The following is a 27,557-nucleotide window of genomic DNA, read 5'->3' on the forward strand; positions in this document are numbered from 1 at the left end:
AAACCCAATAAAATTTAATTTTATAAACTCACAAAAGGAAAAATTTAAATATGATAAAGATTCACAAAAGTTTACACTAACGTGAATATGTATAAATTAGTATATATTAAATATGTAGTATATATTTTGAAACTACAACAAAACAAGATTGAAATAATAAATCATTACCTTAATTTACTCGTCAGTTGCTAAAACTCCATGGTTTTCTCTTCCAATTTAGTGAATTGAACATTTCTGTAAACAAAATATGAATTATTTAATTAGAGGATGAGACAAAAATATATTTCAACCCATGTGTATGTTTGCAGAATTATTCGAATAGATATTTATATTTCTTGTACATTTGTTCCCCAGAAATGTTTGGGTATATCTGCAGAACCCTGAATATCAACAGATAATTTGATATACTTATGACAGACCTTCCTATGCCAACTAACTGAAGATTTAATGGAAAAGCTATTCTCCTAATAAAAGAACCAATGAATTTAAGATAAACTTAATATATACTTATTTATATGTCAAAGTATACTAAATTTGAAATAAATAATAGAGTAACTTCTGAGATCTGTAAAAATATTTTCTGATGTCTTGCAACAGGTCACTTCTACTTGAGCTCTTAGGTTGTGTATAATTATTTGTATATAATAAGTGTATAATAAGTGGGGGGAAACCCTTAAAGTGAATGAAATGAACCTTAGTATATCTTTTTGCATAATAACACATCAATAAATATTCTTTATGTATTTATATCTGCATCTACAACTACTGTGATGACAATAATCTAAATTCAGATTAAAACATCATAAAGAAATAACAAAGCATGAGCTTAAAATTTGATTTATACTTATCCTTCATTTCCTTAATATTTTCCAAATATTTTTTATTTTTCATATTCTCAAGCTGATAATTAGCATTTTTCTTTTATTACACACATAAAAACATTATCTTTAGAACTATTTTTCCTTGAAAGTAAACAAACGGTTCTGCAACTGGTTATAGAAAAATTGGAATTTTCTAAATAGTCTGTTTAAGAGCTTTATTGAAGCATTCATTGCATTAATGAATGTATAATCACATTGAATATTCTGTTGGACACATTATATATTAGTAGAATGTTATGCTACCAAAAAAATGACAAAATCCATTGTCTATTCTAGAAACTTTTCAAAATGAGAAAGTAATTAGATAAGGAGCTCAAGTACATAGCATAGAATTTAAATTGAGCTCTATTTTAGAGTCACATTTATTACAACCAGCCACATTAAATATAAATGTGAACGCAGAATTTAATAAAAAATAATTAATAAACAAGCAAAGTAACTCTGTTGCCACCAAGTGGGTAACCACTCACAGCCACCCTCTCACAGAGGAGAACTGCCCCGTGGAGTCTCCCAAGCTGTCAATACTGAACGATTCAGACTACCCTCTCTTCCTTCTGCAAAGTGGTTGACAGGTTTAAACTGATGACCTTTTAGTTAGAAATGAGCATTTAATCACAGTGCCCCCAGGGTTCTGTGATTAACTATAGAAGCACATTATTTTGTCCGAGGATATAAAACTATTAAATCAATGAACCATGAAGTATTTTGGTTCATCATGATAGTGAGAGTCCATTCATATTTGATCAATTAGTGAGGTGCTGTAACAGAAGATCAATCCAAGTTCATATTTAAATGGCAAGCTTGACTACATGAATAGGAAATTGAAGACCATTTTTCAGTCAACTACTTGGATATTCCCTGTACAATGGTTCCTTCAAGAAGCTCGTTCAGTATGTATTGGCTCTTAACATGAAATATCTCCTTTTTTTTCAAAACAGGAAAATACCATATTTTAAATACTCCACATGAGTACAGTCATTAGTAATGACAGCACAATATTGCCTAAAAGGGTTATCACAATTTATTTATTCTATCTACCATTTAGAAAGTATTGTGACTTTTAAGCATCATGAATTAGTCAGTTTCAGCTCATACCACAAAACCTACTCCAGCATAGACAGAACTAATTCTATTTTCCCTGATGTCTTCTCTTATTTCTCTAATGCAATCAACCATATATTATATGTGAATAATTTGATAGCAGGCACTATTCCTTCTTCATTTTTACATTACCCTTAACTAGAGAACACAGAGAAAGATTGACCCACCACCAACAAGATCTGCAGCCTAGGAAACCCTACAGGTCAGTTCCTTCTCCTGCGTGGCATCAATACGTGCGAATTGACTTGCTGAGAGTTGGTTTACTTATCAAACTAAGCACCTAACAAGACTAACTGAGTGAACAAAATATTAGCATCTTTAAAATAAGCCCACTGTATTTTGCTCACATTAAATGAGATACACAATACACCATCATATATGTTTTGGAACTTGTTTGCTTGGCTATTTTTATAGATTTGGTTTTCTTTTTATACCTAAGAGCAGAGAGTTGTTTTTGTTTTTTTAACATTTACATCCTGGCTATTCAACATCTCTCAGTGCTTCACTCGATTATGCCCACTTATGGCACTTAAGAGTCAGCAGACATCTCAGACTACAGAACACGCTTACATGTGGTAATTTAGCCTCCTAAGGTAAAGAGCCAAGCTTGGGTAGAGAACAGGGTGATGACAGACTGAAGGAAGAAACGGAGGATATAAGGGAAGGAGAGGTTTCATATCAAATGAGGCTATTCTATCACCAGAAAGGAATATACTGTTTATTTTGTATTTAGTAAATTTTTTGTAAGAGTCATTAAGTAAAAGAGCTAAGAAAAATAATTTTAAGTAAAGTGACTATTGAAGCAATGCACTAAATGGAGGATGTAAAACTTGGTATATTTTGGAGGAAAATGAAATCTTTAATCTGTTTATATTTTGCTTTTCATTACTTTTCAATCACATATGCTGTATAAATCAATGTTCTACCAATTACAATAACTTACTCCAGACATTATGAATAAGATGGAAATGCTCTGGATCTAAATAGTTTTTTTTAAAGCAAAGTTAATGTACAACAATGAACAGAAACACATGGATAAAGTGTGAGAAAGGAAAACAAATTGGAAAGAAGAGACACAATATTATGAATAACTGTGTGGTAACAAACTGGATAAATTATATAAAATGAACAAATTCTGAGAAGCACGCAACCTACCTGAACTAACTCAGGAGAGGAACACAGAAAGTCTGATTAGACCTCTACCAAAGGATGACATTAAATCAGCTACCGAACACCCCCTCCTCCATTTGAAATGTCCTAGACCAAACGGTTTCACTGAGTGATTCTACAAAAATTGAATAATGCCAATGATGTCAATACTATTTAAACTATTCCAAAAGGTGAAAATAAGTCTATTATCTAAATCTTTATATGAAGCAAATATAACCTCGATACTCAACCTAGACAAAGACATCACAAGGGGGAAAAAAAAAGACTAGTGTCTCTTATGAACAAAGATGCCAGTCATGAAAACTGTACCAGCCAATAGAATCCAACAGCGTATTTAAAATGACACACACCGTAACCACGATCTCAGGAATACAAGGATGACTCAATATTAGAAAATCACTCAATGTAAGAGATGACATCATTAGAACAAAGAAAAAAAAACCACAGGTCATGCTTATGAAAGGAGAAACATTTCATAAAATCTAGGATTCTATTAGAATAGGAGGGAACTTCCACAATATGTTTCAGAACATACATGAAAAACAATACCTAGCATTTTATGTAATGGAGAATGATTTTTGTTTCCTTTGAAATTGGGAACAAAACCAGGATACACCATTACAATTTTTTTCACCATTTTATTAGAAGTCCTAGCCAGAGAAACAAGACATGATAGCTATATGAATTCCCAAATGACCTCAGTTACCAAGTGGGTCAGACGATGTGAAGGCATTCATACTCTGAAGGACCTGCCTTAAGTTTGATCTAGGACTGATTCAAGACATGATAGCTGTGTCCTTGATATGTGAAGTTCTGTACCGTTATTGCCATGTGGCACGATAAGTGAGAAAATAAGACTTGCTGTTGATTTACCACCATCAGAATGAGTTCTAATATTCTACTGTATAAAGAAAATTGATAAAATTACACGATATGTGAAAAGATAGTTACATATACTTTAGATGTGACTGATGAAAGCATGTACAGGGAAGTAGAAAAGAATCCCATTTATATCAGAGATTCGATGTGAGCATGATGGATTAATGACTACGGAACAAACATTTCAGCTCTTCTTTAACGCTTCTGCTTTAGAAGTCATCAGCAGTCCAGTTCTTTAACCCGAAGATTTGGTAAGCTTCCAGGAAGATTATTTCCTCAACAATGCCTTTATTTTTTCATTCTCTGCTTGAAAATTATTTTTAAATTATCAATATAAAAAGCAATCATGTAATTTAATCCTGTTTTCACCCCTCAAAAATAGCTGTTATGACTATAATTATCACATATTTGAATACTAATCATGACTTTCCAACTTCTATAATGAGAATTTCTAAGCTTCTTTCTTTGATAATAGAATGTGTCTAATCATTACACATTAAATGATCATTTTCTATTATAACATGCTAAAATCCACCCCACTTATATCATGAGGTAACAATTGTTTAAAAGTACATAATTCTCATACTCTATGAAAAATGTTCAAAGCAATGTGTTTCCACAAAATACATTGTAATAATCACTTAGTAGTTTAAAAGTTTTAATTGAAAAAGGAATTATATCAATATTCGTTTGCTTCAATTTCAGTAGGAATTCAGAAGCTCTAAATAATAAATATTGGGAGTTGGGGTGAGTGGAGATTTTGAGGGAATTTGGGGAGAAAACATAGAATGCAGGAGGGAGGGAGGAGCAATAGAACTGATTGTGATGATGTATATGCAACTCTTTTTTAAAAGGGATTTAACCGTGAAAGTGTACAATGTGTGTATACTATATCAAGAAAACTACCAAAAAAAAAAAAGGAATAAAAAGAAACCAAACTTAACCAATGGTTACCATGAGTGAAGGAGAAAGTGCTGTTTCTTAAGGGGTAATGCATTTCTGTTCATTGTGGTGGTATACTTTTGGAAATGATATCAACAATCAATATCTCAATCAACTGTACAACATGAACAGTATAATCAATCACATTGCTTTACACATGTAGAAGTTGTTGAATCAGAATGTTTTGTTGTGTATATTTTTGGCCCAATTAGAAAAAGAAATAATAACATGAAAAACAATGAATACAAGGAAGACTATGTTCTAGAATTATTGAATTGTATGACATGTGGATGAAGTGCTAATAAAACTTTTAAAAATAGAATAATATTACATGAATAACAATGAGTACAAGGAAGAAGAAAATGTTATAGAATTGACTGTGGTGATAATTGTACTACTCCACTTGGTATGATTGAACTATTGAACTGTTTGACATGTGGATGAAAGGCTAATAAAACTGTTAAAAAATAAAGTCAAGTAGGTCAGCAAAAATGAAGACCCTGTAGGAAATGGTACCTTTCCCACCCGCTCTGAAAGAGATCACACTAGGAGGTCCTGAATAGAGTGGCACCAAAATGTGGAACAAAATCAAGATCATGATTGACCAGACTCACTGGTTGGCTAGAGACTGGAAGAACCCCCAGACAATGCCCCTAGTGACAGGGCAGGTCCGGAACTGAGCTCAGAGCCCAGTCGAATAGGAGAGAGAACAGTCGTCTTGGTGAGACACACACCGCTCAGAGTAGTCGACCATTTGAGCTCCAAGACGACATTCACACAAGGACAGAATTTAGAAAGGTGAGGAAAGGAAGGGAAAGGAGACACAAAACACAGGAAAATGGGATAAGTAATCTTTTACTGAGGAATAAAAGATTATGGAGGCGATGAAACAAATTGTGGATGAATTGTTGAAATTAAAACCGAGGATCTGCTCTGTAACCTTCACCAAATCCACAATAGTTTTTTAAAATAATAATTACAGTAATAATAAACATTGCTCAAAATACAAAGGAGTCGATAAAAAAGGGTTGGAAATACTAATAGAAAATTACAAATACTAAATTAAATAGAATTATGAAACTATTTGAACACATGATCATTGCTTTTTTCTTTTAGCATGAATTTTAAAGCTCCAAATATTTCAAATTTTAGAGTGAATGTGCAAAGAAAATTATACAGCCACTTTGTCTTTCGTAGTAAATGCATTTTGCAAGGTTGCATAAGAATAGATGTTCCCTATTTAAACTGTGGCTACACTGAAAATGGACTTTGGTGAAGCAGTAGGTTAAGTGTTGGGCTGCAAATGAAGGATGGAAAATTCAATCTCACTAGTCACTCACAGAAGAAAGAAGAGGCTGTCTTCTTCCATAAGGATTTACAGCCTCTGAAACCCTAAGAAGCAGTTGCACTCAATCCTACAGCAGTGCGATGGGTCGTCATTGACTCCACGGCAGTGAGTTGATGGTCTTTCTTTGTTTTGTTTTTATACACTGAATCATTTTAAAATGCAATACCCAGTAGTTTCTCTTCCTCTCCTTTGACACCAGTGAACAGATATATCAGGACCTCACCAGAAACATGGGTGCTGGGACAAAATTAACTACAATGAATTACTAAGTGAGTACCATTACTGACTCACATGAGAATTATCTCAACATTATGAATGTTGTAAATCTTGTCATTTATATTACAGCCTTAGTTAAAAAATATAAAAGGAGGTGATTTTAAAATTCTGAAAGTGTTCATTTGAAAATATATTATACTGTTCTTAATTATTGGGATTTTGGAATGTAAAAATGTATGTTCCTTTACAGTATATTAAAATAATAAAACAAGTAATCCTCAGCCTTTACATATAAAGAAAAGTAGCCTAAGAAAGTTATTGTGCACAAAATAGTGTCTACAAACTTACAATTTTAGAAGTTATTTAATATTTATATACTTGTACAATTTCAGTAGAAGAAAAAGGATTCTTATGCCCCTGTCTGTGACCACAATGTCAGCTGATAGCAATTCCAAGGAAAATACAGGATGTCAGAATCTTCACAAAGTTTTTTTAACTATAAGAGCCTTGGGGCTAATGAAGTGTTCTCAGAGGTTTAAGACGGTTTAGACTGCCCGGACAGACACTGCATCTCAGATGAGCTTTTTCCAAAAACCCTCAGTCCTCTGGTCATTAAATAAAATCAATAAATGTATTTTAACTAAAGTTTAAAAAGCTTCTGAGAAGTGACCTTTGCCCAAGAGTTCTGGGGATGATCCAACTGTGCATGGGGAAGATTGTGGTAAAATTAAAAAGTAGAAAAGAGAAAATAAAGAAATGTTTCTGTACAAGTGGAGGGGTGGGTGGGTGGGTGGGAATCAGACTCAGGACTAAGACAGATTAGTTTATTTATCAAATAGCATCTTTCCAATGCAGGACTGCTCTACTTTCTCCACCTTTTCACGGTGCAATTCCTACTTTGCTTGTAGCTCATCCGTGAAGCTTATTTCTCATTGTCCATAAGATTACAAGCACAAAACCTTCAGTACTGAGGTCTTAATAACCGTATACTTTATTTTATACAGTAATGAATCATTTATCTGTGACTACAACTCCAGGAACTCAGACCATACATGGTGCTTAATCCAGAAATACATTTTGAAAAATGAAAGAGTCACATTTCACAAAAATGTAATGAACTTGATTTATAAAGAAGCCCTCTATCAAGACGTAGTAATTCTTATTTTCTAAATAGAATTCTAATAAATACAAACCCAAACATAGAGCGGCGATACACTAAAATATTAATCATCACAAATCATGTCATTTAAGAAAATTGAATTGCAACTGGAAAAAAACATCCAAGTTGTTTTACCCAAAATGAAAAGTATCTATAGTTTTGAAATCATATTTTGAAAATATATTTCATTTACAAAAATGTGTAATGCACAAAGAACAATCACACCAAAAACAGAATTCCACATACCTGTAGTGGTATTGTTAATAATTCAAACTAGTTAAGGTCACATTTGCCTAGTATTAATAATAATCTAAAGTTAATACCCTGAATAAAGTTTAAAAGATATGTAAAGATGCTTCAAAGGTTTCATTGAAAAATAGAATTAAAAATAATGGAATTGTTCCATGAACTTTTTGAAACTTCATTGTATATGTATTTCATCCTAAATTTTTAGATATAATTTTAAGCATTTCAATTGTTTATTTTATATGTATTATGCACATAACTTAAATATATGTGTATATTTAAGTAATTCATAAATAGGTAAATATGCAAGAAAAATGGATATCATATAGTCCAAGCAATGTCCATTTGTCTCTTTTATTCACTAAAAAAATTTTGTTGAAGTATTTTGGAGGACTGAGTGTACTCACATTTTGCAAATAAAACATTCTCTTTACAATCTACCAATTGCTATAAAATTAAACCAATTTATTAAACTAAGCACAAAAATACAAGGCAAAGGAAAATGGAAAAATAAAATTACCTAAATTAATTTTTCACTTTAATTTGTAGATGAATTTAGTTTATTTTGATAGCGAATGTTATGTTATTTTAGAAGTATACACTCAAGAATTATCAGGGTAAAATTCATATCTAAAATAAGGAATACTTTTGATTGTTCCACTGCTTCAAAAATTATTAGATTCAATTGAATTAAAGACTTACACAGAATTTTGTCTATCACTACAAATGAAAATAAAGTTGTACATCTCATTGACTCACCATAGTATTTCTTTTAAATTATCATGTTCTTTAGAAAAAGTCACATGTCTTCATAAAGTTCATGGATATGCATATTATGAAAATGTATGCATGAATTTCATTCCTTTCACCAAAATAAACTTGCTATTACATGTCTGAATCAGATCAGGTTTCAGGCCATAAGAAGTCTAAGTCATCAGTAAGAAAACAGTCCCTATTCGGAGTAACTTGAATTCCCTTAAAATTGAAGAAATGACAAACATCCAACTTGTGACCCTTGAATGGAAAACTCATGGATGCTCCTAAACAAATCAACAGTTTTCAAATGGAGAACTCATTTTAAGCGAGGCAGAGATCCTGTTGAAATAAGTCTTCAGCAACATACCGTGGACATTTAATCTGGGCTGTGCCCCACGTAACCAAGGCAGTGTAGCAATTACAAGTTGGGCCGTGAACTGCCAGGCCAGCAGTTTGAAACCACTAACTGCTCAGGAGAAGACGAGGTTTCGAATCAAGAATTACTGTCTCAGGTACTCACAGGGGCAGTGTCTTGTCCTAAAGAGTTACTGTAAGTCTGAATCGACTCGATGGCAATGAGTTTGCTTCGGGTTTTTAGGAAGATAAATAGCAGAAGCATAGATACATCTCAATGGGTTCAAATTACACGATTCTGACTGAAAGACCAAAATTGAGTCACCTTTCTACTAGATGGGTGGCAAAACGGACCAATCCAGATCACCAGCAGACATGAACAGAACAGTACCTAGACTGCTTAAACAGTGAGACCAAGATTCTGAAGTACGTTTTGGAAGATTTGGAACAGAAGATGAAAGGGCCCTTTCCAGTCTGATTTTCAAGGCGGAAGCACAATCACAGCAAGACCTCCACGAAGTAGACGCGATGCAACCATTTAAACCAAAAGTGAAATGGCCTAGAACAAACGCATGGCAGTCGTTGATTTGCAGTAGAGGCCATCTTTTGCTTGTTGACTAGCTGGTGGACCAAAGAAATATAACATCTGCTTACTATGAGATGCTTTGAAAATGTTATCCAAAGTTTCAGCAGAAAAGCTGCAGTATCAGCGCCAGAGAGGCCTTCTGCCCTTGCTCGTTCTTCTCAGAAAACCAGGGCAATTTAGTGAGTTTCAATGGGAAATTACTAAGCATCCACCTGATTTGGCTTCTCTGACTACATATTGTTTCCTAACATTAAAAAAACAAGCAAAAACTTTGAAGGTCATCCTTTCTTCAAAGAATGTAGAGAAGATTGCATTGACACAGTTAAATTACTAGGACTCTCAGTTCTTTAGGGATGAACTAAATGGATGGTCTGACCTTGATGATGAACTTGATGGAACTTTAGTTCAGAAATGAAGTTTATATTTTTACTTTTATATTTTAATCTAATTTTCCCATAAACGTTTAAAATTTCTTCATATTTTCATCAATATGATTATTATAACTCTAAAACTGGCTTGTTATGGTTTCTATAATAAAAAAGATTAAAGATAAATTGTTCCAGAGAAAGAAGTAGAAAAGATGTTTCAAAAAAAGCTTAGCTGACATAATTTTTAACTCTCCAAATTCATTTTTAGCAATGCTGGCAAAATCCCACCTATTATGTAAAAACGTTTAGAGTGTCTAATATTACAATGTTGCTTTAAATATAAATCACATATAAATAAAAACTAAACCACAATTAAAGCAAAATTAAGCCTAAGAAGCCAACTAAATTAATCAAAGTACAATTTAGATAAACTTCTGGACACTTATGTTCAGAGTACAAAGTAAAACATAAAGCAAATTCACTTACATATTCCTTAAATATCGCAAAACAAATAGAAAAATAAAGCATCTCTCCATTGCATTCAAAGAAAGTGAAAGGCAACATGATCCAATTAAGCCAATATAGGATACACAAGTACTTAAAAGCCTAAGTGATGAAGGCAAAATGAATTCAGTACAAATCGACTTTATTTGCCTAATGCTATTTATTATGGTTTTATTTCATTATATAGCAATAAAAAATTACAAGACAACATCCTGTTATCTCCTACTGAGAAAAATGATACAGCTGTACTAGTAAACCCTAGCACCAGCATTCACACACCACACTGCCTCCCACTTGTGCCTCTACAATGTGTCAAGAGAGTGACGTTTATGCGAGCTGGTGGATGGTAAAGCTAGCTGAATTATTACCACTTAAACGTTCCATATAATGTCTACAAAAATCTAGAACCTTATCATCATCTCGAGCAACCACACTGAAAACAAATCTGTATGAAATGAAAAGAAAATACATTATTAGTAGTAGTGACAGGAGAAAAACTTGTAGGAAATCAGAGCAGCCATGAGATGTTTACGGTGATGGACAGCCTGCCATTAATTAAGCATAATAGTTGTGAGAAATTATTAGTCTAAGTGATATTACTATGTAGTATTCCTAAAGAAGGTTAAATTGGTAAATGTTGTGTTAAACATATTTTCATAACAACAACATAATAGCAATTGTTGATAACGCTTGTGTCCAACTGAACATCTCATGGAATTTGTTTCCCTGAATTTGAAATTTTAGGGTGTAATTTGATGCAACATCACAATTATTGGTCTAATTTTTTATAATAACTTATCTTTGTTTTTAGCAGATTGGTTGGCATACAATTTCCCATAGTATGCAACTCGATTGTTTTATCCTATTTAAAAGACTTCATAATACTCACCACAATGAAGCTTACAGCATGTTCTTCTTTCTTATACTCATTCTTATTAGCTCCACGTTTCCTCTCAGCCGCCTTTGCCATAAAGCTGAGAAACTATTAATCCAGTTACTGTGTCTACAGATTTATCTATCCTAGGTTCATATACAGAAAACGTTTGAAAATAAAAACAAAACTCCGAACACTATGAAACAGAAATATTTCAAATGAATTAAATTACAGCCTGGCGAGAGAGTTGACAATGCTTTTCTTTTATGTGTTTTTATGTTTGTTTTTGATGTCCTTGGATTTGTCTTAATAAGACTGCCAAAGTAAACCAGATTCATTTATAACTCATGGACAAGCAGATGGATTCTGGGCTCAAAGTTAACTGTAGACCCCATCCAAGAAGAACTAATGGTTAACACGCTCCATACTCACCTTCATGGAGTGATCACCAAAGACAAGGGTGTTACAGCAAAGTGTAGGCAATACAGAGATGGTACTCAGCTAGCAACTGAAATAATGTCTGGGGTCTTAAAGGGTTATATTCAATCGAGTAGTCATCTAAGTGAGGAGTCAACTACGTCTACACGGAAAAAGCAAAGATGATGATAACAAAATCCAAATATGATGAGGGGAAAGTATCAGAGTTTAAATTCTGAATAGCCAGTTTGTAGGAGGTTACAGTGGGCAGTGAGAGCCCCAAATCCATGTGCAGACTATCTAGTCAGATGAAACCTCTGGCGATCCCCTCTGGCCACAGGCAAAGTACTGGAACAGCCTGACTATTAGCCTGAGATTATTGTAACTTGATTTTGGTAGATCGATCCAAGGAACGATATGATCCGTGGTCATTTGTCCTGATCCGGGAAAGAAATGTATTCTCTGACCTTTTAAATATTGATGGTAGTGCTTTCTTTATTATGCTTGATTTGTATTTTAATTTTGGATTGTTATTATTTTCTTCTTGCTGTTTTGTTTTGCTTTGTTTCTTATTGTTTCTGTCAGTTTTACAGTTTGTGAAGCACAGGAGTGGGTGAGAGAGACAGTAACTGATGCAATGGTTTCTCAGGGTTGTGAAGAGGGGATAATGGGTGAAGAGGGTGACGGGATTTGGGAAGTAAACAAAGAAGGCAGGAGAGAGCAGTAGAATTTATTGTGATGATGCTGTACACATGGCTTGTTTTTAAAGCTATTTAACCATGGTAGTGTATTATATGTGAATATCATACCAAGAAAACTACTTGAGAAAAAAAAAGAAACCAAACTTGACTAATGGTTGCCATAGACAAAGGCTTAGGAGGCATTGAGTTTATGTTAATGGAAGAATAATTCAGAAAAGAATATCAATAATGGTTGTACAAGATAAGTATAATAAATGGAACTGAATTACACAGGTGGATGCTGTTGAATTGGAAAATGTTTTGTTCTGTATATTTTTGCCACAATTAGAAAACAATAACTACATGAATAACAATGAGTACCAGGAAGAAGAACTTGTTCTAGAATTGAATGCGGAGATAATTGTACAACTCTTCTTTGAAATGATTGAATTATTGAATTTTACATGTGGATGAAGTTCTTATAAAACTTAAAAAACATGTTTCTCAATGGAAAGCAACACAGAAAAGAATAAAAATTAAAGTGAAAATGGGTCAAAAAGAAGAACAAATGATAAGGTGCTAAATTCCAAGCTAACTACAACTCCATCCAACAGTTTTTAATGTTACTGTTCTGTCTCCTCATTTGTTGTGTAATGCGGAAGATCTCAAAGTCTTGTCAGTAGCTAAGCCTACTACAGCAATTGCTTTTGTCTAAGGGAACAGAGTCACGAGGTGAGTCAGGAATTAGATAAGCACAAGGCTATGTGTGGCTAATTATATCCATCAAGAACTTTTTGTTTGTCATGAGATCACACGAACTGGATGATAGCCTGTAACATTACAGTACACTCTGATCAAAGATTCTGTAAAAGAATCATGCCCAAAATGGAAGAAATAATGTGGAACAGAATTTCAAATTCTAATGGAATCCAGACCTTCTGAAGTTGACAATTCTGGATGAAACCTTATCTCCCCACCCTGCCCTCCTCCAAAACAACAGCAACAATAATAATAATAATAACTCTACTACTTTGATGTAATATATCCTTCAGTTTAAGACAAAAATACTCCTGTAGTTATCTTCAAACCAAGTAACTGGTTAGTCTAATTTTAAAAAGTGATGACCTTCAGCATTATACTCTTTTGAAGAATTTAGATACAAATGACAATCATAACTAAAAAAGTTAGACAATAAGCTTAGGAAACTGTGAGTCTACCTTAGTGTTACTCAATATTTAGGAATGGATGCTGAGAATTATTGTACAACTTAAAGGATATTATCAATGTAACTGAATTGTGCATGTAGAAATTGTGGAATTGGTTTATGTTTTGCTGCATATATTTCCCACTCCCCAAAAGTAAAACTGCATATGAAAAATATTACAGACATTAATCAAAATTATAACTATATAGATGAAATATTCATGGGAGAAACAATAAGGAAAATTTGCTTTTCCCTTAATTCTAACAGCTCCTAAGGATACTAATCACCGTTCTGTATTTCTACCCAGGTTAGGTAGGAGATTGTCCTGCTGGAGAGCTCCAAGAATTGTAGTAGACATTGTGTCTACATTTGAATCAGATGTAATATTAGATTAGATATCATTTGTCCTCAGGATTAGTGTAGTTACTGAAAATAAAGATTCTTTTTATTATTATTAATCATGTATGGGAGTTCTTACAGATATTATTAACATACCATAATTAAATCAATCAAGCATAGTTGTGCAATAGCTACTGCCATCAGTTTCAAACATTTTCTTTCTTCTGGAGTATTTTGGAACTTATTGAAGTGGTGAATAAAGCTCAAGGTGCCTGGCTATTAAAAGATACAACACCTGGGGTCTTTAAGGCTTGTAGTTAAACAAGTGGCCATCTGGAAGGGAAGCAAAAAAGCTCACAAAGGAGAATCAAACCAGCCTGTGTGATCATAAGGTGTTAACTGGGATAGGTCAAAAATAAGCAATCAAATTGATGTGAAGGAGCGTGGACAAAGTGGAGACCCAAAACTTACCTGTAAGATAACTGGACAGTCGTCCCAGCCCACACAGGAGGGCTGATATATCTATGGTGCAGTATAGCACTGATGGAACACATAACTATCCTCTAGTTCTTTAATATTTTTTTAATATTCAAAATTTCTTTAATATTTCCTCCCCTTTGTAGTATGGTCTGAGTTTTACCTTATTAATCTTGTTAGCCCTGCAAAAGTTCATTTTTATAATTAGGATCCTTAAATACATGAAATCCAAGATACATCAATCCTCCAGAATTAGTAATGGGAGTAATGATTGCCTGAAGGTACAAAAAGAGCAGGGAGAAGAGAGAGAAGAGGGACCGGATAGCAGTGATGACTCGAGGGGAACTAATAACAGAATTGTAGGTGAAAGGAGATATTTGATGGTATAATAAACAGCAAATATATATATATAATAAAAAATAAGGGTTCCTGGTGGGGGAAGGAAGGGAGTAAGGGGAGTTGATATCAGAGTTCTAGATTCTTGGCATCCAATAGAAGCATAGTTAAATGTCCATGGACCATCTAAAAATGGAGGGGAAGAATGGCACCAAGAGAAGCCTAAACAATAGAAGAGGGATTCAAAATGTTCATGGAAATGGAAGATACTGGATTTTACCTTGGGCTTTTGAAGTCCTCCGGTAGGTATATGACCTAATTTGTGTTTGTTTTTGCTAGTTTATTCCATTTGTTTTTAAACATCAAACCTGGGGTTTACTAAAAGCCTCTTCTAAGCCTTTTCTATTTTCCAAAGCATTGGTTCATCCATTAGTCTCAGTGGAGCAAAGGAAAAATAGATTTTATGTTTAAAAGGATAAGCTTGGCTTCTGAGTCATGTACTGACTCGAATTAGCTTTAGGCAGGATGACCTCCAAAGGTAAGCAAACCCGATGGCAAACGTTTCTCCTCCTCCTCCTTCAGTCTCGGTATTCTGCTTTCTCATCCTCTCCTAACTCTTCTTCCTTCTCCTTTCTCCCATGTATCTTTATTCCTCCTCCTCTACCCCCACCCCTGCACCCATTATTATAACCCTGGTGGTACAGCAGTTATGCAGTGGGCTGCTAACCTCAAGGTCAGCAGTTCAAAAGGAGCAGCCACTCCTCGGGAGAAAGGTGAAGCTTTCAACTCCCGCAAACAGAGACCGTTTTGGAAACCCACAGGGGCAGTCCTACTCTGTCCCATAGGCTCAATGTAAGATGCCCTCAACTCAAGGCAGTGGGTTTTGAGACTCCACCTTCAGTTAGAAGTTAGCAACACAGCATATCTCTTCAGGATGGCCATAGTATTATAACCACTGTTCTTTGTCATGGGAACAATTCTACTAGCCTACAATATTCATCTCATCTTCCATGCCATTTGAAAGATAAGCATATTATTTTGTCATTTAAAGAATATCCAACCGTTTAATATTCCCTCTAGAAATTCAATTTAAGTCTATGTAAGAGTTGTCATAATTGTTAGAATTGTGTCAAGAACATTAGCACAGCTATATCTTATTACACCTATTAAAACACCACGCACATCACAGCTATTCAAAACTTGATATGTCATTAAAGTACCAGCACTATTAGAAAAAAAATTCCTCAAACTATATAACAATAATCATTACTTCTACTAAATTTTGATGATTGTCATTATCCCTCAAATACTCTTTTCTCATCTCTAATTCTGTGCGCCAAATTTGTAACGCACATCCTTTAACTCTCTACTTATGCAAATAACTTCATTCACTTGTTCATTCACTTATCCAATAATATTTATTCTAAAGCTATGTGATATAAAAATTAACACAGACGCCCCAGTTTCTAGAAAGTATGAAGACCTGTGGACTAAGCAGCCATGAAAGGAAATACACCCCCCCTTTAAAATATAAGTAAATGTTTCACTAAATAAATTAATAAATAAGAAAACTAAAAGCAATAGAGAAGTACACTGGACATTTAAGGGAACCAAACCCAAAAGTACTATTGTTATTAGTTTTAATAAATGATGAAAAATGTCTTGCTTACTCAATTTGTCTATTTTATATATCATCCATCACACCGTAAACTTAAAGATGACAGGATATATTATTTATTGGGTTATTCTATTTCCAGAGTATTAAAAACAAAGTGCTCAGCTGCTAATCTGTATGTTGAAGGCCTCAGACTTTGGAGAAGCTGTTCAGAAGCAAAGCCAAGCAATCTACTATAAAAAACAAAAACAGCCATTAAAAGCCATGGGGCAAATTCCACTCTGGCTCTCAAGGAGCTCTGATGAGTCCAGTATGCATCAATGTCAGCAAGCTCTTTTTTTTATAATCATTTTATTAGGGGCTCATACAACTCTTATCACAATCCATACATACATCAATTGTGTAAAGTGCATTTGTACATTCATTGCCCTCATCATTCTCAAAACATTTCCTCTCCACTTAAACCCCCGGCATTAGGTCCTCATTTTCCCCTCCCTCCCCGCTCCCTCCTCCCTCATGAGCCCTTGATAATTTATAAATTATTATTTTGTCATATCTTGTCCTGTCCAACGTCTCCCTTAACCCACTTTTCTGCCGTCAGTCCCCCAGGGAGGAGGTCACATATAGTTCCTTGTAATTGGCTCCCTCCTTCCAACCCACTCTCTCTCTACCCTCCCAGTATCGCCACTCACCCCACTGCTCCTATAGGACTCATCCGCCCTGGATTCCCTGGATTTCCAGTTCCTATCTATACCAGTGAACATCCTCTGGTCTAGCCAGACTTGCAAGTTCTTTACCACAAGCTACTATCAAATGCAATAATAGTAAAGAGTATCTGCTTTGGAGCTACACTGCTTATATACAAATTTCCAATCAATAGTAGATGCGTTACATTAAATTACTTACACTCTTTATACTTCAACTTATTCATCTGTAAAATTGGTGTTATGGGGTTATTAAAAGCAATAGCAACTACGAAACAACAAAATGTTACTAGAACTTAGTAAGTGCACAACAAAAGTATTTATCCTGTAAGTTGCTGCAGGTTACACTTGAACATTAGTTTTAATATTCATAGCTTTAAAAATTAATAGGGTCACTACTTAACAAATGAGGAATCTGATTCCAAGAATTTCTAAATTTTGTTAATATGATAGTTACTAAATGACAATGTTACAAGAAAACTTATTCAAGTATCAGTGTGATGGTATAGCGATCCAAAATACAGTGAACTCTCTAGTAAATGTACATTATTAATATTAATCATTCAAAAACAAATAAAAATAAACAAGGTAGATTACACTGGGTATCATAAGCAAGATTTTTTTCACTACTTTATCCATTTAGACCAGTGGCTATCACTACAATATTAAAAAGAGTAAAGAAATCACATTTTAATAATAATAAAAAGTATAAAAATTATTAGCTTTCAATTCATGGTTTTAAATTATTATATTTCATTGGTGTTTTACCCCTGGAATTCTGATAAAATGTAAAAATGTGAATTCATCTGTCATTAATAAATTAAAAATAATATTTAATCACTTCTGAAGAGATTCTCTCTTTGGTATTCCAATTATAAATTATTTAAATAAGATTTACTGTTTCCCTTCCTGAAGAAAAACTCCATATCATATAAAATCTGGACATTAAAATTCTTGGTATTTGAGACAAAATGATATGCTTTTTATTATTTTAGCCTTATTCATTAGAGGGCTTCAAAAAATATATGAAAAAAATTCATTTTCCATTACTTCCATTTTTACACAAACTAGTAAAACAATAACAACCTGTTTCTTATGTACTGAATATTGAAAAAGTGATTAAATATTCATTAATTTATTCCATGACTATGTAATTAATTCAACAATTTTATTAAACTTCCTGATAGGCACAGGGAACTTCAAAACTTGAATTAATCAAATATTAATTGGACAAATTAATGAATATTAAATCACTAAGGTTTGAGTTGGGCTGTTGTGAGGTTATCAGTTCAAAACCACCAGCCACTCTGCAGGTAAAGGATGAGGCTTTCTACTTCTGTAAAGAATGACAGTCTTGGAAACTCATATGGAGCCGTTCTACTCTCTCTTGCAGGGTCCCTATGAGTCACAGTGGACTCGATGACAGTGGGTTTGGTCTTCGGTTTGGTGTTGGGCTTAGAATACAGCAATTAACGAAACAAGTATTCTTTAATCTTATGAAGTTTATACAGGTAACAAAACAAGATAATTAAGCAAAATATATATTTAATAATGTGCTGTGATAGCAACTCCGTGTACACAATCTAACATATCATATGAGTTGATAAGAGAATCTTTCAGGGAGAAGGTGACATTTGAGTGAAATCTTGAAGAAATGCAGCTATTTAAAAGAAAAATAATGTGAGGTCACAGGAACAAACAAAACTGCCCTCAAGTAAGAGTTGGAAATAATGTTTAAATAGCTACAAATAGGTTAATGGGCTGCAAAGTTAGATAGGGGGAATAGGAGAAGGAAGTACAGAGCTAATAGAGAGCCAAATGTTAATTCCCCTGGTCTATTATTGGTCCTTTGTTTGTTTGTTTGTTTGTACATAATATAAAAAAAACCACTGAAAGATTCTGAGCAAAAGCGTAACATACCACTTATATTTTTAAATGAACTCTCTAGCTGTTCTGTTGAGAAAAGATTACAGGCAGAAAGGACAGTCGTAGGAAGTAGACTAGCCAGGTAGGAAGACATTACAGTAACAAGATAAGTGAAGGTGGTGGCTTTGCATCATTGTAGGTTGTGAGAAATGATCAGGGTCTTGATGATGTTAGTCAATGGAGACAAACAGGATTTGCTCATGATATGAAGAGAGAAAGAAAAAAGATAAATGTTTCACCTCTACAACTGGAGGAAAGGAAATGCCACTTTTGGGAGTGTAAAGGCAGAAGAAAAAGCCATGAAAGGAGTGAGGAGGGAATAGGAGGGTAGTTTAAGACATGTATATTAAGTTGAGCATACCTATTACAATTTCACGTGAAGATGTGAGTCTAGAGTTGGTGTAAATACTGGTGCTGGAGACAGAAGTTTGTGAATAAGCATTATGTTTCACAAATGATGTGTCATAAACCCTGATGTCTAAACATCTGGTTATTTGGGACTAGGATGGGTTGTTAGCTGAACTAGGCATTAAGCCTTTGCCATATAGTTTGAGTCTGTCTCTTATAAAATACAAAAGGTGAGTAAGCAAATACAGATGAGGGAAAATAGAATTCATCCACACAGAGATCTCCAAATAATCAGGGGCTGAGGAGGCAAAGACCTTGCCCTGGAGCAAAGAAAGAAATCCAGAGCTAGAACCTTGAATTCAGTCTTCAATCCTCCCTGAACTGAGAAAATAAAATTCTGCTTGTTAAAGCCATCCACCCTTGGTAATTTTGTTTCAACAAAACATGATAACTAAGATAATATTCTGTGGAGCAAATTCTAACTCAAAGTGAATCAGCAGGATAGAACTAAACTCTTAAAGTTTCCTCGGAATTTAAAGACCTAACACTACACTCACTTCCTTCAAGTCAATACTGACTCAACACTAAAGGACAGAGTAATGTTTGATGTGATGACAGTAAATCTATATGACTGCAGACTGCCTCACCTTTCTCTACTGTCGCAGATGTAGGCTGGAACTGTCAACCTTTGAGTTATTGGAACACTGCTTAACCCAGCAGGGTTTCCTTTTATAAGCATTTAAATGATGTTTAAGGCTCAACTAGAAGGTATTATCAAGGAAGTGAATCTGGGTAGAAAACAAGAGAAAATCAAGAACTGCACTCTAAGAAACTCCCATCTTTGCATTCAGAACCATTGAAGCAAACTAAAGGAGAGACCAGAAAAGAACAAGGAAAAGCAAGCGTATGATGACCCTAAAGAAAACTGGAAAAGTATTTCAACTAGCAGTGATTAACAATTTCAAGCACTGCCAACGCATCAAATAATAGGAAGTGAGAGTAAAACTTTGGTTTCGCAACATAGACAATAAAAAAATAGTTTTGGGAGAAGCATCAAGACTAAAGCCTGATCAGAGTGTGTTTCAAAATGACTTGAAAAAAAATTCTACCTGTATCTTTTACCTTTTACCTTCACAAAACTCAAAACTCTTACTACTACAGAGTGAAGTCAATACTGTCAATACTCACAGTGACCAAAATACCTGCCCAACTACTCATAATACTCGATGAGAAACCAAATGTCCAGAAAATGGTACCCTAATCCCACAACCTGTGCCTTAAACGTTAGGCCTCATGCTTCCCTGAGACCTAAAGTTTCCTTTGCAAAATGCTTATTTTGGACTAATATTTCATGCAGCATATTGCATTCATTATTTACACTTTTGTTGTTGTTGCTGCTGCTTTTTCCAAAAAGGTCACCATGTTTGCTGGTTTAGACATAATGTCCTTATGTGTCTAAAAGTTATCATATGTGCACTGTCATTAAATGGCTTACAATTATTAATGCCAATTTGCTACAAAGAAAAATGTGTTTCTTGTTGCCTACATGAATCCATCATCCCTATGATGAATTTAGAATAATTTTAGAAATATTTATAACAATATCAATTTAAAACAGTAGAAAACAAGTTATGCAATAGTATAACTATATATTTAAGATATTATGAGTTAGAATCAGCTCAATAGCAACACAAGCATTTTAAAAAGAGAAATATAAATATATTTAAGATTTTAAAACTTGAGTTTTACAATTTAAATATCCTTAATTTGCTATTTTAATGTGTTCCTTAATCTATATCCATTAAAATCACAGAAAAAATAGCTATATGCTACAATTATTATTTAAGACAAATGAAATAATTCTACTGAACTATTTAATTATAATTATAGTAAACATGATGCCATTAAACAGAACACATTGGTTTATTCCTTTACTATTTTAATTGATACCAAATACAAAGAAATATGGATTAATCATTTATAACCAATAAGTCCACAATGCAAAATCTGAAAATGTAATAATTTGATGCAATTATGGCTATATGTCATTACTACTCCTGATCAAAAGGAAAACTAAACTGTAAAATTCCCTTGTGCATAAGGATAATGAACCGAATATGTGATTTAGGATTTAACATTTATGACACTTTAATTACCTAATTCAGTCATCTTAGCACATGTAATCTGATCAACTGTTTATTAAAACTTATAAAGCAATATGTCTTGCCAGAAAATTACCTCAAAAATTAACAAATACCAAAAACTAAAATGCGATACAACCTGAAAGTACTTAGGGAGGTATAGGTGCTGATGTTTTGACCAGTTTTGTTTAATGAAAGCAACATTTTCATGGGAGGACTTTGAAGTCACAGGTTTATTTTAACTGACTATTTTTACACTTCTGCTTCTCCTGTGTAGAGTACTTGACAAAATACATTTTCAATCCACTTTTGGCTACATTAAGAAACTGCAAGGAAAAATTTTATATTGTTTCCTTTTAATTTAAAATGAAATCAAGCAAACAAAATTTAGGAATAAAAACCAAAGAAGCTATTTAATGTAATGACCTTGTCATGGAATGGACTGTTTGTCTCATTCCAGTATTACAAAATGATTATCAAAATGAAAGGAGAAAGCATTTGTATATGGTCATTAGTTACATAATTGATTTCTTTTCTTATTGAGGGGAATTAATCTTGGATTCTGCTTAATATGTGAAATCACTTTTAGTGCATTAACAGAAACAATGTTCCATTTCACTAATGATATAACAGTACCTACTACTTTCAATGAAGCTTTTAAAGTGCTTGTAGAAAAAAATTAATAAATAAAAATCTATATATTTCTTGAAGCTATTATGCACAATTTTTCAAAACCACAGTCTTTGAATGAAAAAAATCTATGTTTACCTAGACATGAGTGACAATAGTAATAGATGAGTAATCTGCAATAGATAGGGTAAAGCCATCATGTTCTTCCACTTTTGGAAGAGAGAATGAATAAAAAAGGAATCTAACACAGATTTTTCTTTCTTATTCATTTATTCATTTTTAAAATCATTTTATTGGGAGCTCTTACAGATAGTATAACAATCCATAATTCAATTAGATCACGCATAATTGTACAATTGCTGTCAACATCAATTTCAAAAGATTTTCCTTCTTCTTGAACTCTTTGATATCAGCTTCCCCTCACCCCCTCCCTTGCAACCCTAATCCCCTGAAACACTTATTAATATATTATATATTACTATTATTATTATTTGCCATATCTTACACCACCATGGTATCCATTCACCTATAATTCTGTTATCCATTCCCCTTGAGTGGGGTTATACAGTCATCATTGATATCTGTTCCTCCTGCCCCCCTTTCCTTCGAATCTCTTCCTATACCCTCAGGGAATCATTACTCCCATTACTATTTATGAAGGGCTTATCTATCTTGGATTTCATGCATCAAGTGCTCTTAATTGTACATATAAACATACACAGGTCTAATAAGATTAATGAGGTAAACTAAGACCATAATAGTAAGGAGAGGAAATATTAAAGAACTAGAGGATAGATATATGTTTCATCAGTGCTGTACTGCACCCTGGATATATCATTCCTCCGTGTGGCCTTTCTGTGAGGAACTGAACATTATATTACAGATGGGTTTAGGGTTTCCACTTTGTGTACCCTCCTTCACATAAATCTGATTGCCTGTTTTTTTAACTTCTGCTTATTCCCATTAACACCTCATGATCACGCAGTCTGGTGTGCTTCTTCCATGTTTGCTTTGTTGCTTCCCTGATAGATGGCTGCCTGTTTAACTTCTAGCCTTCAAGAAACTCTATCTCGTAATAGCCAGACACCGTCAGCTTTCTTCACACATATGCTTATGCACCTATTTTGTCTTCAGCAATCATGTCAAGAAGGTGAGTATCATACACTGCCACATAATTAGACAAAATGTTCTTGTACCAAAGTAAGATTTAAGTAGAGGCCCAAAGCCCATCTGCTTCATGCACACACATACACAAATACACCTATCTTTATATATATTTAGACATACATATATACACATCTATATGTATACTTACATATAATTTTTGCTTTCTTGTTCTTTCCTCTTTTTACTTTTTCTTTTCTCCTGCCCCACTATTATGTTTACCCATCTTTCACCTCTCAGTAATTTCTCTAAGATTCATTACAATTGATCACATATGACCAGGAATGCTACTCTCTCCTCACAATCAATTTTAGATCCCTTGTCGTTATTGACTCACCATGCTCCACCCCACTGCCTCCTCTTCTCCCATGCATCCCGGGAGCTGTCAGTCCCCTTGCTGTCTCCTGCCAATCTTATATAGACACACACACATAAAAAAAAATGAAGAAGAAGAACAGAGACTATACAAATAGTTCCAAGTCTAACTGTTGTCCTGACCCAGAGTAAATGAGTATCTCTCCGTAAATAGTGAGCAATCCCTGTCATAATCCCTTTTTCTTTCAAAGATCCATATCCTAGGACCTGCTTACATAACAGCACTTACACCTTTTCAGTTCTCAGCATTCTTGTTTAAGGGGTTTGCCTTTACAAGACCCCATTGCTCTTCCTACATTCAAGGATGGAGGAAGGGGTCTAGTGCCTGTCCCCTTACCCCGTTAGACCTTTAGACTTTCAAAAATCTCTTCAACATGATTGCACAACTCATACTGAAGGCAATTTAACTGTGGGAGGGGGAATGTTCTAAGATAGATGTAGTGGTGATTGTACAATTCCCCTTGATATGATTGAACAACTGCAGTATTCAATTATATGACATGTAAATTATGTGCCAATAAAACTGTTGGAAAAAATGTCATCCTTCCCCTAGTCTTGAAGGTCATACATATTATATAAATATACTTAATCATGCTCATATGGAACTTGTACATAGACCAATAGGCAGTCACTGGAAGATAAATAGAACAAAGGAATACTTATACTTTAAAAGCAGGATAAGTGTGCATCAATGCTATATACTTTCATCATACTTAGTCCATCAGTATAATGAGCCAATAATCCAAAAAATTGAATCCCCACTCCCCAAATCCTGCTCACAGATCAAATAATAGGTCTATATGAGGAACCATAACAATAGTGAAGTACTCACACGTTAGAATAGTCAATTGTTTTATCTCAAAAGGTCATTGTGATAGGTAGGTTTATTGTGCCAACCTGGCCAATAAGAAAATGTGGAATTAATAAGGTCGCAGCTTGTTTGGAGGGCAAAGATATATATGGCTCAGCGAGCCCCACCTCTCTCTCTCTTGCTCTCTGGTGATTGGTATCTGTGGGAATGCCAACCTGTGGATCATGTTGCCAGAGCGTGAGGTTTCTTCAAGACCTGCTTCACCATGCTGCTGGTGTATACATTGCTTGAGCTTGAGACTGTTGGACCTGGTCATCTTGCTGACTGTTGGTGACCCACCCTGATGTTTCCTGCCTGTTGCCGGACTGCCTGTGTAGCCCTATGGAAGACTCAGCTGTCTGCTTCCTTGACCTTGGACCCAGCAGCCCTCCTGAGTTGAAGGACTTCTAATATATTAACTGTTCCATGGAAGTGAGTTGAACTTAGCCCTTTGTACTGCTGTTATATTCCTTTGTGCTGTATGTATGTGTGTGTATATATATATATATATATATATATATATATATCCATAAGTGTCCTGGTTTTGTTTCTCTAGAGAACCCTGTCTAACTCAGTCATCATTTAGCCAAGACCAAAGTTTAGTAATATTAAGAAAGGAAGAAGAATAGAAACAGGAAACACAGGAAGGTAGTAAGATAAGTGATGTTACATCGAAGGGATTGCAATCAATGAGAAGAAACAAAATGTGTACGGATTGTTAAAAGAAAACCCATGTGTTCTCTGAAACATTCACCCAAACCCCATGGGAATCCCAAAAATCAATTGTCACAACTTTCTGAGGCCACATCACTGCCTCAAATTTAACTGACCCAGAAGATCGCTTCAGAAGCCACTAATTTGGCTGTCTTTTGTTTTCTTTTGAAGTACCAAGTATGACATCTATCTGTCTTGGAAGAAATACAACCAGGATGCTCCTCAGAAGTAGGGATGGAGAGACGTTGTCTCAGGTACTTTGAACGTGTCATTAGGAGAGACAGGAGAGTTCCTGGACAAAGACACCATGCTTAGTAAAGTAAAGGGGCAGCGAAAGGAAGACCTCAAGACGGATTGACACAAGAGCTGCAACAATGAGTTCAAACACGAGAGCACTTGAGAGACCGCTGCAGAGAAGTACTGCTTCGTTCTGCTGTACAAATGACTGCTTTGAGTCTGCACTGGCTCTACAGCACCTAACAACATTAAAAACAACTGCAATCATAATATAAAATAGGCAGATTTACATATTTACAGGTGATGTAAATTTTTTTTTAGTTTATCCTTACAACATTTCTGTATACATGTTAGATTTCATTTTACCCAATTTTCAGATGAAAACACTGAATCTGAGACACGCGTCTATAACCCTATTTTCATAATATGAATCTACCTTTTTCTTTTTACTCTCAAGAACTTCAGAAAAGGTCCAAGGATAAATTATTCTGATCCAGTAGCCTTAAGCATTTTGATCAATTCAAAATGTGAGGGGAAGAAAAAGTTGTCACTAGAGACTGACCTTCTCTAACAATTGACTTGAGAAGAAAAGAGGCCAAGGAGCTACACCACTATTCAAACACAAGGCAGAGCAGACTCAAGGTGAACACTTAGAAACTTTTTAATAAAGTCTTACCAAGGTCATAATGATAAATCGAAATGAATATGAGTTGGAATTACTAATAAATCATGCTAATTTCCTCAGAACCCACTGCCTTGGCCTCTCTGAACCCAGAGGTAATGGGCAGATCATTCACATTACTGATTAATAATTTTGAAAGCTTTATATATCTTGCCATAGCTTATGGAATCAAAGGTCAAAGTTCATATTCTATCTGGGTCACTAGAGAACAATAAAAAATAACCATCTATAATTAATATATAACTTTGAAGTATTTTTAGCATGCTTATTTTGCTATCAAGCTTCTTTTCAAAATTCAACAACTTTAGCCTTGAATGTCACCTCAAATTAGCTCTTCCTTCCTTTAACTGCTTGTGTGGTATCAGCATAATCATTTATTATATAATTATTTAATAACATGTAACTGAAAGTCCACTTTTCAATGAACTCTTGTAAACTTAAAATGCTCAAGTATTTGAAATAAACTGTTTTATATAAGACACATAGTGTAACCATTGTTAATACCAGGAGCAATGACAATGCATTGCCAAGGATACCGTCCTACATCTTCAGATTTGTTACCGGTTGCAGTACCTACAAAGGTCACATGATTGCTATGTGTTTCACTTCCTCTATGAAATAGGACTACGTATACAACTATCTACACCAAAGGGTTGATTAAAATATTTAATAAAAGTAATTAACTTAAAACACATTTGGTACATATTAAATACTTAGTAAATATTGGATAGTATATTTTCTATTTATATCATGATATATTTCTATGAGAAAAACATGACTAAACACCAAAAAAATTTTAAAGATATGCCTAGGAATAGTTTCTACTTAGAAAAAAATACAAATATGATTATTAAAAAGTGTTTGCTGTATTAAAACTTTCTTTTTTAAAAACAAAATTTTGGAAGTGGAGATAGAATTATATAGCACACATTTATACAATCATCTACAAACAATACTTCTAACATATTGCTCTATCTGATTTGTCTTTAGGGATGATGAAATATAACATAAATTATAGTCAGAATATTTCATTCTTAAATACTCTGGTATTTAGTTCTAAAAATAAGAATAACATATATTATTTTCACACCTCATTTAACAGTCCATAATGTAATATTTTTACATTTACTGAGCTGTCCTAAAACTTTGTTATACTGTTAATTTGTTCATCGGGGCTCTAATCAAGGTTCACATCCTACATTCAAATGTGCTATTAATTGTCTTTTCATTTAAAATGGCCCATCTCATGCAACCCTGTCTTTTTAAAATTAAAATAAAATACATAGGGTCTTTCCTATGTGCTTCCCACTAATTTATCTGAAGCATATGCTGTA

The 27,557-nt window shown here is 34.0% G+C and overlaps 1 protein-coding gene across 1 annotated transcript in view; it reads right to left on the reverse strand.

Annotated features, from left to right (window-relative positions):
• The window catches only part of LOC123520981 (adhesion G protein-coupled receptor L3-like), a 612,162-nt gene that overhangs the window by 394,379 nt on the left and 190,226 nt on the right, over positions 1 to 27,557 (reverse strand). Inside the window, exon 2 of the mRNA XM_045284068.1 lies at positions 169 to 234. The gene's annotated coding sequence lies outside the window, so the exon portion shown is untranslated. The remainder of the gene's footprint in view (positions 1 to 168; positions 235 to 27,557) is intronic.

This window comes from Echinops telfairi, unplaced genomic scaffold (genome assembly GCF_000313985.2).
Source record: "Echinops telfairi isolate 266 unplaced genomic scaffold, ASM31398v2 ScPeMD7_7468;HRSCAF=8506_0, whole genome shotgun sequence".
NCBI classification, from domain to species: domain Eukaryota; kingdom Metazoa; phylum Chordata; class Mammalia; order Afrosoricida; family Tenrecidae; genus Echinops; species Echinops telfairi.